Genomic DNA, 14581 nt, shown 5'->3' with positions numbered 1-14581 from the left:
TTCCAGATAGTGTCGTTTGGATGTATTGTTGTTGACCAAAATATCTTCTAATAGATTATGAGACCTAATTTTAGGGATCATGACCTTCCTATCATGACAGCAGGTGCTGAAATGGTAATTATTCCTTGTGCCAACTTTCTCGCAGTCAAAGTGCAATGCTTTACAAAAAATGCATTCCAGATTAAGTGGACCAAGGTCATAATAGGCCACTGCAAAACTTCTGTCAAGAACGCTGAACGGTACTTTGCGTACTTCCAATTTATGAGAGCAGAGACCATCTTAAATTTTGAATAGTGACGCAAGGTGCGGGCTATGTTAACTGTACAGCGCTTGACTACTACAGCATAAATGCTGGAATTAGGATTTTTCAAAGATATTAAAAGCTGAAAGTCCTGTAAATAAAACAAACATTTAAAGCACTCTTGTGACATGAATAAAATATATTAAAATGAAACGCTGAGAGTGCCTGATTTCCAATTTTACTGAGTGTAGGTGTTATTGAAGCTGAAGAAGTGCAGTCGTAGAGGTGTGAAGATCCTGTCGATGAGAGAGATGGCAGCATAGGGGAGTTAGGGCCTCACTGCTGGGGGAAGAAGGCGCCTTCTGTAGGGGACGATGAGAGGATGTTGGTCGTATGTAGAGATGATGATGTGCAGAGTTGATGTAGATAAGCATTAGAGAGTAAAAAAGCTATTCTCTAGCATTTAAAATTAAATAAAACATCACTTCCTCTTGAGGTTTTATCACTTTATTCGTGTGATATTTGAATTAAAAATGAAAATAAAAATATTTACATTTGGCACTCTTCTTTATGCCTTGCAACAAAAATAATAAATCTTAAAAATAGCAAATTAAAATGCAAAGTAAAAATGATTTAAGACTTTAAACTGGAGCTTGATGTTTCTTGAAATAACATGAAATTTAACATGAAAAGTGAGAAATAGCTTATAAAAACTGGCGTCTTGATGTATTTAAATTAAGAATTATGCGGTGAACTGGATGAAATAACACTTTGTCAGACGGACGCTGCATAAAGCGAGAACGAGGGTAAATTATAAAACACTGGTAAAGAGACCACGTGCAAGAAATGCGTAATGCAATATTAACCGCGAGTACACGGGAGTTACCACGGTGAAGACATAAGCGGAACTGGATTTTGTCGTTACAAATATCATAGCGTCTCTCCCACTCTTCAATATTTGAAAATCTGACCAATCACGTGAGGCCGTGTTATCACAAAACTGCTCGACAAAGTGCATGTCTGGAAACAGGTGACTGGACATGTCGAATACTGACCAAGCGCATTTTGGGGGAGTTCTCTTGTTCAGTGATTTTCATTATTCACCATCGGAACACAATCAACTTTTTCATCGGGGGTATCCGTTGTGCCAAGAGCAAAAATTACCGGAACGTCACAATGCAGTTCCAAATCAAAGTGTCCCATGTCCATCTCAGGTTGCTGCCTTGACGTCGACGGTTGATGGCTGGATGTCCTGAGTTTCTTTGATTGGCTATAAATTGAATTTGTAGTTCATAAACATAAGCCACTCAAGCGATGTTTACAATACAGGCGATTCTAGGCTCTTTTGGGATAAAAGGGGTTTTCATCCCGAAATTCCTGTTTTAAGTTTGCCATATATAGGCATGTGATTAAAAAGGAACGAGCTATATGCGAATTCGGGGCAGTATTAAGGGTTTTGAAGTTAGTTCAGATTTATAAGATTGGTTTTACCTAATCCAACCTACTTTCAAAGGACTTAATGCAGTCACGAATTTGAATACAGAACGAAACCTTCTACATGGCTTTTAAGACATCAAAGGAACTTGCCTACGTAAAATAAGTTTGGTTAGGTTAGGATGTATTCTCGAATTTTGAGGTTTGGTTGGGTTCAGTTCGATTAACTGTTAATGTCAATTTAACACTTATTTACCGGTTGATTACCCACATAACCTACTAAAACTAACAAAAATATTACAAAATAATAGCATTTTTGATCATCCCGTTAGCGTGTTTGACAATCTTAAAACGAATTTCGGGGCGGTTGCCACAATAGTGCAAAAGGAAAAGAGTGCTTTGAATTGCCTAATTTAAATGGAGAGTCCAAAAGTTTGTCAATATGATTAGCCTATGTTCATAATACCTTAAATGTTCTTGCCTTTCTCTTACTAAACTCAGTGTTAAGCGATAACTGGATTGCTCTCGTTTTCAGTAAGGCTTTTCTTGCGTTGTGTTAATGTAGTTGGAGTTTTAGACATTGCTCTAGATAGATAAATAAGTCCTAAAGGGGTAAATTAAATAAAACTGCATAACTGCACAACAACTTAGTACACAATAAAAAATATTATGTTTTCGACTATGTAAATATTTTATTTTGACAGATTCAGTAAATTTATAACAGATGTTTCATTAAATAGTAGTGTAAAATTATCCATATGGTCGTAATGTAAACAAATCTGGGGGAGGAACTTTAAAAACTACTGGGGCAGAGCCACAAGGAAATTTACCTCGTTTCTTTTTTTATTGCTCATCTACAGACTAAGACCTTTTTAAAACAACCCTACCGAGTTTCTACGCCCATCCGTTCTCTTGTGACCTCAAAAATGAAAATTTTAGCTTACCTTAAAGTCACAAAAAAACAACCACAACTCTAGGACTTCGGTAGATCAAATAATAACTACATGTGCTTGAAAAACAGGAAATTTAATTAAAAAAAAATGTTTATCAAAGACAAAGACAAACCTAACTTACTATAATTTGGAGACTCCGAAACAAATACCTGTCAATCACCCATTTAGGGTACTTAAGAATAAATTAAGTTAAAAGGCTAAGTATTTGAAAAATAGCAAAACTGCGGAAAAATTACGAATAGTCTGAAAAATAAATTTAAATTGTAAAACTAATTCGGGGATCCCCTATTATTTTAATGGATTAGGCTAGCCTATTACATCTTAAGTTAATATAAAGCATAAAATCTTAGCTGATACAGTCCAATGAGTTCTGCGCCGGTACAACACCGGAGCAGCCGAGCCATGACGGTTGGTAGGCCTATGCCAAATGTAGAGGGGAAGAGCAGTCCATCCCACAAACCAGCGGTAGACCCACACCCTGGATAACATTATATACCGTATACTCAAAACTGAATAGTAAATGTATATTATAATTTCTTAATATTTTTCATGAAATTGAGATTAGACAGAGATAAGAATCCACTTCCAATTTAAATTGCTAGAGAAGTAAAAATGTTAGGCCTGTACATTTAAACAGTAAAATAAACAAATTAGGTGCAAATAAAATGGTTTTATATTAAGCCCTTTAGTTTTATAGGCGCCTACGGTTAGGCTAGGTTACAGTTAAGTCCAAAGATCAGGCTTTAAATTGACACAAATTTTGTTACAAGAAGCTACGGTACAAAGACCAAACGTTTTGCTCTTTGTAGGAAGGTAGGGAGAAGGGGGTAGATTTGAACACGGGGTAGATTTGAACAGATTCAAATTTCCCTCCAAAACAGCCAGCAGATTTCTTCTTCTTTCTGTTTTGTGTTCAAGTTGATGATGTCATTCAGCAGGGTTGGTTTCCCTCCATTTCTGCCACTCTTAGTGTCAGAGGCAAAATGTGATATTTCTAACCTCCAAATTTTATAATTTTGTTCCAAAGTTTTAAGAGTTTTTGAAGAAAGAAAATACCTTCTGAATTAATCTATTGCAATCATTGGTAAGTACACTTCTTAACCTACATTTCTATATAATAATTATGTTTATTTCTCTTACTGCAGTATTAAAAATAATTAAAAACCAAAAACTTGCACTTGGGGGCACATTTGAACATAGAGCGGGGGGTACATTTGAACATGTAACTATACCATTATAGCAATGTTCTGAATATAAAACGTTGTTGTTTTGTTAATTTGTTATGCTTTTAGTGATGTAGCTATGTAGACTTTTACCTTATCAATGATCTTAGATCAAATAGATTAGTATAACCTAGTTTTGAATAGCCTAGGCCTATACCAATCCAACTAACCTGGCCTATTTAATGTAGTTATTAGCCAAATCGATTTGAAGACATGCAAGATTTGTTTTGTGATCAGTATCACAACACCAAATTAACAATACTCTAAATTGAAAATATATATTTTATTAGTCATGCTTTTTTATTAGGCAGGTTAGTCCTGCTGCATCATATCTTAGGTCAGATAACCTCATTTTGATCAGCCAATACTAATTTAATTGTAGTCCTAGCATAGTTAACCTTGTTAGCCAGGCTCAATTTTAAACCTTAAAGGTTTTGTTGTGTTTGTCTGCATAAGCCTTTAGGCTAATTAAGATAGGCTACATTTTAATGTTAAGTGGGTTTTGTTCCAGAATTAGAAGATGGTTCGAAATTATAAGAAGAAGAATACCCACCTAGAAATCAATGAGGAAGATGTACAAAGAGGAATCAAATTGGTGTTACAAGATAATATGTCTTGCCGCCAAGCTGCAGAGATCTGCGGGATAAAGCACACAACACTGTTTTATCGTTAAAAAAAAGTGAAGAAAGGAGATAAGGCTGCTGAAGACGACAACCAGCCGGATGATCCATTACCTCAAGAATTGTTGGATTCTGCAAGCAAGTTTGGTTCTAAATACACAGTGAACCAAGTTTTTACCAAAGAACAGGAAATTCTCCTTGAAAACTATATACTTACATGTGCCTCAATGAAATATGGGTTGACTTACAAAATTATCCGAACATTATCTTACCGGTACGCCACTTACTTGAATCGATGTCCTCAAAAGTGGGAGGAAAATCAGTTAGCCGGGATTGATTGGTTAAAAGGGTATATGAAAAGACACCCAAATCTTACTCTGCGCAAACCCGAGAACACTAGCTTGGCTAGAACTCTAGCATTTAACAGAAATAATGTTGAAGAATTTCAGAACAACTTGTCTGAAGTGTATGCTAAACACAAGTTCAAGCCTGAGAATATATTGAACCTGGACGAAACAGGTATTATGACTGTCGTCCAAGCGCCTAATATAGTGGCCAAAAAAGGAACTAAACAGGTTGGACAAGTGGTTTCAGGTGAAAGAGGTTCACTTGTAACCATGGTCGCTACAATCACTGCTGCGGGAAATACAATCCCCCCTGTTTTTATTTTTCCCCGGAGTAGAATGCATGATAGCCTAATGCATGATGCTGTTCCAGGTAGCCTGGGTTTAGCAAATTCCCCTACTAGTGGGTGGATAACCTGTGACCTATTTTTGAAAGTACTTCAGCATGTGGCTGAACACACACGATGCACTAAAGATTTGCCCATCCTGCTCATCATGGATAACCATGAAGCTCATTGCAGCCTAGATGTGATTTTGTTCGCAAGAGAGAAAGGTATTGTAATTGTTACAATTCCACCCCATTGTAGCCATCGTTTACAGCCCCTTGACGTATGTGTGTTAGGCCCTTATAAGAGACATCTCTCTACTGTACAAAATGACTGGCTTGTAAATAACCCAGGGAAAAAAATTAGCATTCATGACCTTGCTGGGTTAGCATCTAAAGCATTTGACATTGCTTTTACAAGACAAAACATAACTAAAAGTTTCAAAGAGTGTGGGATTTGGCCTTATTCGAGAAGCGTTTTTTCATATGCAGACTTTGTAATAACAGAGGAACCAAACCAAGAACAAAACCAGTCTGGTGCAAGTAGACCTGTTGGTCAAACAGAGCCAGTGCCAAGTTGTTCCAATGTTGAGGTAGACCTACCAACCCAATCTTCAGGTTCAACTGAAAGGCCCAACTCCTCTACAAAATCTCCGGGTCCAGAGATGGTGAGACCATTCCCAAACCCAGAAACTGCGCTAAAAAATCCTAAAAGAAAAACAAAAGAAAAGGGCAAATCCAGGATTTGGACAGACACTCCTGAAAAAATACGCCTCGAAGAACTGAAAGCAGCTAAGGAAGCCAAGCTAAAAAAGAAACAAGCTTTAAAATCCAAAAGAAAATTAATACTAGATGAAAAGAACTTGAATGCTTCTCAAAACAACTGTGGTAAAAAACAGAGGCCTAAAAAACAAAAACTTTCAAGGAAGAAAGAGAGTGACGATTCCGAGCTTTCAGAAGAGGAAGTTGTTTATGCTGAAAGTGACGATTCTCCTTACTGTGAGTCATTTGGAAGCGAAGAAGAAGATGGCGACCTTCCACAAAACAGCTCAGGAAAAATCAATCCATTGCTGGAGTGCTACTATGCAGTCTTCTATGACTTAAACTGGTACTTGGGAAGAATAATTGATTTTCCTGATGAAGGCCTCACTAAAGTAAAATTTCTAAGACAAGGACTTGGTGATAACTATGAATGGCCAATCCATGAAGATACAGACATTGTCCAAAATCATTTTATTTTTTATGGGCCTATCAGGTTAATTGGTAATGGGCCATTCCCCATTGCCGATTCCTGCAAAAGAAGAATTGTTCTTAAGTATAAAGCTCTTAAGACACAACGCACAACATAGATTTGCTTTTGAGTAAACATGTATAATTTGTCAAATATTTCTTTGTAGCCTCATTATAATATGTTTTTGAAAGTCAATAAATTTGTTATAAACTTTATTTCTGACAGTTGTTGTTAAAATACCCAGTTGTTCAAATCTACCCCATGCTTGTTCAAATCTGCCCCGGTGTGGGGCACATTTGAACGCAATGAACACGTTTAGAAAAAAAATATTACAATTATTAAAAAATTTTGAATTTTGTTAGTCGTTTAAGTTAGATAAAGATCTATATGATATTTAAAAAAATACATCATTAACATAAAAACAAACAGAAAAAATACAAAAATAAAAGTTCAAAATTTGTTCAAATCTACCCCCCTCTCCCCCCTACTGATATTAAACTACACGAGGTGTTAGCCCGTCCTACGTACGGGAGTAGTCAGTTAAAACTGTGTAGGCCTATAATTCAGAACAGCTAGTTTACACGTATAAAGACAAATTTTATTGCAGCCTACAGTAGAAAGAGTAATTATCAATTGAGAAGTGTATAGGCCTAGTCAATGATATCGCCTTCCATCGCATACCTGCCTCTTCCATAATCAACATCACCAAAATACAATTACTCATACTATACACAATTTCCAGTAGGTCTGAATTGAAACTCCCTAAAATCAAACAAAAAACATCCAATAAAATTCACAGTACACATAATTATAACGTTGGTGTCCTGACATCATTAAACGAATCATCCACACACATCCTTTATGTCAATTTCACTGCATCAATTGCTAAATAAATAAGTGTAAACAAAGAAAAGTAAACACAACAACATGTTAGTTTGTTTTGTAAACAGCTGAGTCAAAAATAAAATAATATTCATTTGAGCAATAGAACTGGTCACATGTTGAAGGAATTTAAAAAGTAAAAACGCTAGGAAAGCTAGTGACGTAATTAATTGTCTTTGTTTATTATCCACTAGCTGTACCCGCGGGCTTTGCCCCGTTTAACTTCTTAATTTTCAAGATGAGCTCGTTCGCATGGCTCAATCACGTCCTGGTTGAAGTGCGTTCGCTACGCTCACTCACCTTTAGGTTGGAGCTCGTTCACTGCGCTCACTTGCCTTCAGGTTAGCTCGTTCGCTACGCTAACTCGCCTCCAGGTTGAAGTTCGTTCGATACGCTCACTCACCTTTTGGTTGCAAATTAGCTGTTGTCATAAATTAAAAAAATAATAATAGTGCTGCACCCTGTTGGCAATCCTTGTAACTTTAAAGCTATTGAACATCATAGAACAGAACCAACTTGTTTAATTGAAACAGCTGATAAGATTCATTAATTCTTTTTAAATATGAAAAATCATAAGGTTAACATGGGAAACTCCAGAGCCACTGGGGCGGAGCCCGAGAGTCCGATCAGATCAAAAACAACTTAGTTTTCTTATTTAATGCCTAAAGAATCGGTGTACCAAATTTCAGCCTCCTAGGTAAATGGGAAGTGGGAGAATTAGTGATGAGTGAGTGAGTGAGTGAGTGTGTCAGTGAGGGCTTTGCCTTTTATATATTTAGATTCCGTTATCAGTTCTAATATCCTTGATAACTAAACCATCCTCATTGAATCAATGTACATCGTAATTCCCCATATTCATTTATTTAAACAATAAAATATTCAGCTCCTCCACCACAACCACAACTAAACAAACGCCAAACAACTTTTTACATTTCATAAAAGGATGGTTAGTCTAATTGCAGTATCCTAGGCCAATGATAACGTTGTGTTCAATCTATGTCATTCATCTGTATATCCTTGGATAAAACCCGTCTGAGGTTGTGGTGGTAATTTAAAATCGTATTCCTCAGGATTCTTAATCTCCATCTTTATGGCATCAATATTTCCGGGCCTAATCCAAACAAAGTTCAAGCATTCAAAAACATTGATTGTAAACAAAAAGCTGCCAAGATGAATTAAAACATGTAAAAATTGCGATTTTCTACCCTTTCCATAAAAGTTGAGCAGTAAAATAATATGCATATCTTTTTTTAAACTCGTGTACAGAGCCTCGACTTGTACACATCGATGGTGTTACTTATCTCGGTGGTCTACTAAATCTTACTTATTTCCTATAACCAATCAATGACAAAATCAAAGTAAATAACCTCATAGTTTATCGGGGATTTTTATAATTAACCAGCTGTTAGTTAAAACAAATTATATTGCACTAAAACAAACCGAAGATTAAAAAGATTACTTAAAACAATAATTTGAACATCCTAGTATTTTACTATGAATCTATATAAATAAAATTAGAGTTTTGTCTGTACATTGCTCAGAATTATATACTTTTAGGTTATTTTTACGTTTTATACATTAAAGAAGCAGAAACGAGACTTATCTCAATTTCTGTCTGTCTGTCTGTCCCTTTGTCTGTAACACTCAAGATGGCATTTTACGCAATCTTCTCCGTGAAAACCAAAGTACATATAAAGATCCAAGTCATTTTAATGTATTCACTGGATTGGCAAGAGTGTCTTTAGTGATTCAAATATAGCCTCACTACTTTGTAAATAAAATTACGGACGTTCAAAAATGCAGTTTTGTGCGATTTTTGTCAAATTTTCGTTCAATTTTTATCACATAATCGTCTATGAAATAACGAACAGCTGTTCGGATCAAGATTATTTTTTCTAGCTGTCAATGACATGTTTACAAATGTTGTTTACAAATACCGCAACTATTTCGAATCACGTTTTGAAAGCAAATCCCAACCAAGTGAGATTAAAAACGTTTTTCTTACATAACGGATTTAATTAATCGCAAGTGCAATAATATAGTCTAATAGTGTAACCGTAAATGAAATTAAATAACTAGACATCGTCCAAATCGGAACCAGAAATTCTTTGAGTATAAAATGTTTCTTGAGTTTTGACAACCAGAAAGAAGAAGACCTTGAATCAGTGTTGTATAGGGCTGTGACACTGAAATGATCGTCGCCAATAGCTTACAAAAAAGGTTTCCACTCATTGACGGCGCTTCAATGGCGGTTGTGTAAAGTGTAAAGTAAAAAATCACAACTGCAGTGGGTGATTGTAACAGAGGTTTAACAGAGGAAGTGCTAAACTCGCTTTTCCAATGTGTCACTTTCTGTTTCTACTCACCGTGTGATGCAATCGCTGGACCATACAGCCAATAGGCCCATAGCTCATATCTTGGGTACGTAAGCCTACATATTTATTCATAACAACCTTTTTGACGACGATCCTTGATACCGGTACTTTTCCATAGAATACATGGCCTACCTACTTAAAAAATAAAATTACAAATGACCAAAACCCCAACATTGTGTGATTTTCGTCACATTTCCTTCTAATGTTAATAGATATACTAATCATTGTTTAGAGAATGCGTAATCTATTAAATAACAAAAAGTTGTTTGGGTAAGGTTGTTTTTTTTTCAAACTGACACCGATAAGTTTACGCTATAACTTTTTACGAGAAAATCCAAAAGCAAGAGATCAATAACCTCGGGACTAGATATTAATGTATTTAATTGGTCCGATTTACTATAGTTCTTAGGTAGGTTCTTACGTAGGTACTGGTTCTTTTCCTTAGAACCGGTAGTTTACAAATTTGATATCGTTGGTGTTGCACCTTATTTATTAGAGCAGTCCGTATTCAATTTAAGTGATGTCTTAACTCTGTATAAGTTTTGCTTTTTCTGTCTGGATTCCAAATCTTAGCTTACCCGGTATGCTAAGAAAATGATAACCTATTTGAGTAAAACATTTGTTGGGCAAACCATCATGAATTGTTTACGCCTTTATATTGTTTATGTATCAATAGTTCGTGGCCTTTGTTGGATTGTTGTATTGTGTTGTTTTGTTGTATGTTGGTAACGCATTAATGTCCTTATTTCTCAGTGTTTCACGGAATGGACAAGAGCACCTTTGATACTGAAAATGTCAACCGGAATAAAGTGTTAAATGGTGAGGTTGAGGTAGTACTTTAAATGCGTTTAAGTTAACCGATGTGGAAAGTAACTTTCAATTATAGGCCTACTTTAGGGCTACGCTTCATGGATCTATAAAAGATTTTTTAGTTTAATCATTGGACATATGGACCAACACGATCCGGGTGACATTTAATTGCGAAGCATTTATTTGGCTCGAACTGTCAGATACTGTATTTGCGAAGGTTTATAATATAATAGTTTTGCCAGCATATCTGCAAATATGCAAACTAATTGCTGTTCTTAATCTTAATATAAGAAGGTTTCAACTGACTACTATAAGATCCCCGTGCGTAGAACGGGCACACAGCTAGTATTTAAATAATCCGTCATCCACTTATCGAAGGATTGAACTATGTCTTTTAATTTGTTCCAAATGCTGAATTTGTGTTACAAACGCTGAATGTTTACAGCTGTTATGTTAAGCAAATTATATTATACCAAAAGCTAGTTTTAGAATGTTAGTGTCGGCTGCTAGACTTTTCAAAAATTAAAAGTTAATTTCTAAATAACTGGGACCCTAAACTAAAACTATGGCTTCAACATTCCCTAGTTCTCAAAATTATCTTTCTTTCAACACAAAAATCATGAAAATCTCTCGAGTGGTTGATTTAGAATCGTGAAATAAAAAAAAAACCCGGTTACGTTTTAATATTATAGATTATGTTCTGATAAAATGGAAAAAGGCTAACTTAGCCCTAGCCTGCAAAGCTTACATAATTCAAAAATGTTTCTTGACAAAGTCCGAAAGTAACAGATAATGGTCTTAAAACTTATGTCTAACCCAACTAGGTTTAAAAAATAGTTATTTAGTTTTTTCAAATATGCACTATCAGCTTAAAGTACAAAGTGATGCATGTGACTAGAGACCTAGTCCTGGCTGATAATGAAATTTGATTGAATAAAACCTAGTAAAAGTAAAATATGAAATATTTTGTACATACCTCTATTCGAGGGTGGTAGAGTTTACAAAATTAGCAGTAGGCCTAGTGCAAATTAGAAGATTAATTTAGCACACTCGTAACAATTTAAAACATTCTGAGGCTACGAACAACTCTTTCTAGAAGAAGATGGAGACGGAAAAAAGAAAGAGCTTCTTCCCGATAAAAACCCAAGCCTGCTCGCGGCGGAGGGATACTAGAGCAGTGTGAATCCCAAACAAAAGACTGAAGTACCAGATCTTGAGTAGGAAGTTTAATATTGAAATAGAAAAAAGTGACAAACAAGGGCAATAAGAAAATTTAACAAAATACTAATAAATATAACAGAAATTACTTTAAAGCACGAGAACTACATTTTTAAGAGCAGGAGGCGGAACAAACAACTCTTCGCGTCCCCCACCGCCAACGAAATAAACAGATGGACGACTCACATATGTACTATAACAAATCCTGGTTTGCATACTATAAAAAATGTGACAACAAACTGTCACACTCTCAAATTAACTGTAACAAAGAAAAAAGTTTCAAATTATTATATTGATGGATATAATTTACAATGTGCGTATTTCAATTGTACGTTCACAACACAAATATTGGTTCGATTTCTTAACCCCATACAATCGATAAAGCTTCTTTATCCGTTTTACTATACCCCTCTTCCACCTTTGCCAAAACTCGTGATGCAAAAGCTATTAGTCGTTCTTCTCTGACTCAAGAATGGTAGATAAGACACAACCCCAAGCCATAACAGCTTGCATCACATGACATTTTCAGTGGTAAACTTAAATCATTATGAGCAAAAAAATAAAAAAAAACATTAAATCCTTAATTCTACTAAAATAATCATTACAATGTTTTGACCAACACCAGACGTCTTTATTTTTCCGAAGTAGCTGGTACAAAGGATGCAAGATTGTTCCCAAGTTAGATACAATATACTTCAGGCAGCACATGAAGATCCACCAGTAAATTATATTATGTATCCACCAATTTTTAGAACTAACGCATTTTGTATAAAATGCGCCAAGAATTGAAATTAAACAACGGATTAAATTACTTTATAAATTACATAAATGGAGTTGAATGTGAGTTCTCCTATACAACCGTTACCACTCACGAACGTATGTGGGACGGCTTCTTAGCTGGTGAACAGCCATATGTTGGTGAGGGCACACCAGAGCGGCCACAACGTAGATGGCAAAATACAACTTACAAATTCCCACACGAATTCATTCAGCACAGGGATCCTGACGAACCTGATGCTTACGATTGGCTCAACGATCTACCCGATGACCAAATTCCGAATTTTCATGAGCAACATAATATAGTACATCCTTTTGAAGTGGGCAAGCAGAATAGGTTCGACATCAATTACATCCGCCGAATAATGGCTTCGCCTGACCCACCTGAACACGATGTCAACCGGGCGCTGTTGTATACTATCCACCCAGTCAAAAAGAGGCGCAATTCAGACGATTGGCAAAGAGGGAACACCGCGCAGTCTTGCAGAGTGATGAAATTCCTACGCAACTCAGGAAGCCCTATATCCTCAATCAAATATCCAAAAAAGGAATCCTAATTTTGACCAATAGAATCGAGGATATTCACCCTTCTCATACAATTAATTGTGTTCCATACTAGAAAAATGCACTTTTTCCGGGCTTACTACTATCTTTGCGGAAGACACTATAGGAACGTCCAAAGTGCAAAATATTAAATAATTTTGCAAGTCAGTGTAATTCAAGACCATCTGCAGCATACCTTCAAAATACCGATGATGCTGTTGCTGATAATGACTTAGATTTGCCAGAAGAAAGTTAAGAACTATTTTCAAGTAATGTTGAGTCGCAAACGGGTGAATGTAGACGGTTCGCTTACTTATTAATGCCTATTTACTAATGACATTTAAAATCGATAGCGACGCTCAAACCAATGCAAAAAACATATTTATTACATTGGCTGATACTTTAATAAACTTTCACTTAAATTAACTAATACTTTCAGTTTCAGTTTATTGACAGGAATAATCTTCTTTAAAATGCAACAACTTTAACATTTTCTTCACTTTTAACCTGGATATACTTGGCAAATGTATTTTGCAAGGTGCATTAAAATAAAACGAGCCTAAATATTCATAAGCTAGTCTTTTATGTAGTTAGGACCAAGTCATCTTGTATTTTTTGTTAAATCTCAAGTGTTGCTCTTAAACTCATCAAGAATATTTATGAATCTCAAAGTGACAATCTACTGGACGTTTTAGTGACCTTTTTACAGGTGTAGGCTGTATTAAAGGTAATCATAACTGTTGTGAGAACAGTTTATTTCATAACACCTGTTAATTTCTATTAATTATTATCATATGTTTATTTGTTATTCTATGTTTGTAAAAAGGTAAATAAAGTTAGTTGAGTTTGAGTTATGATATAAAACAGTGCATTCACTTAATTCTTAGTAAAATATTACATGGTGGCAGCGGTTTAGAGCTATGCCTCAGAAGAGAAATCCAAGAAGGAAACAATCTGACTATGAAGACAATGAAAATGAACAAGAACAAAATGAAAGAAGCAGAGAAAATGAATACAACAATTCAACTATGAAGTCAATCATTGTATCAAACACTCATTCAGTTATTCAACCTCCAGCTAGTTTCTCCTTTGTACCAGCAAATTGGCCAAGATGGAAAACACGATTTCAAAGATATCGGTCAGCATCTGGGCTATCTGAAGAGTCTGAGAACAAACAAATCAACACTCTTATATACACATTAGGTGAGAAAGCTGATGAGATTTTTGCATCTTTTAATTTAGCAACCGAATCAACGCTAACATTTGAAGAAGTCTTAGATTTATTTGACAAACATTTTATTCCACGGAGGAACTTAATTTTTGAAAGAGCAAAGTTTTTGAAGAGACAACAAAAAATTAATGAAACAGTTGAAGAGTTTATAGTTAGTCTCCATTCCTTGGCTAGAACCTGTGACTGGGGTTCACTTAATGATGAAATGGTGTTGATGGTACTAATACTGGGTTTAAATGATGAGAAACTTAGTGATCGCTTGTTGCTAGATCCCGAGATGAATTTAGACAAGGCCATTACAGTAATAAGACATGCAGATAACGTAAAGAAAGAGAAGGCAGATTTATGTGATGAGAAAAGAGTTCAAATTGAAG

The sequence above is a fragment of the Macrosteles quadrilineatus genome, unplaced genomic scaffold, assembly GCF_028750875.1.
Source record: "Macrosteles quadrilineatus isolate MER2022 unplaced genomic scaffold, UCM_ALF_1.0 Scaffold_27__1_contigs__length_1626561, whole genome shotgun sequence".
Classification (NCBI taxonomy): Eukaryota; Metazoa; Arthropoda; class Insecta; order Hemiptera; family Cicadellidae; genus Macrosteles; species Macrosteles quadrilineatus.
Note: the sequence above shows the minus strand (reverse complement) of the source record.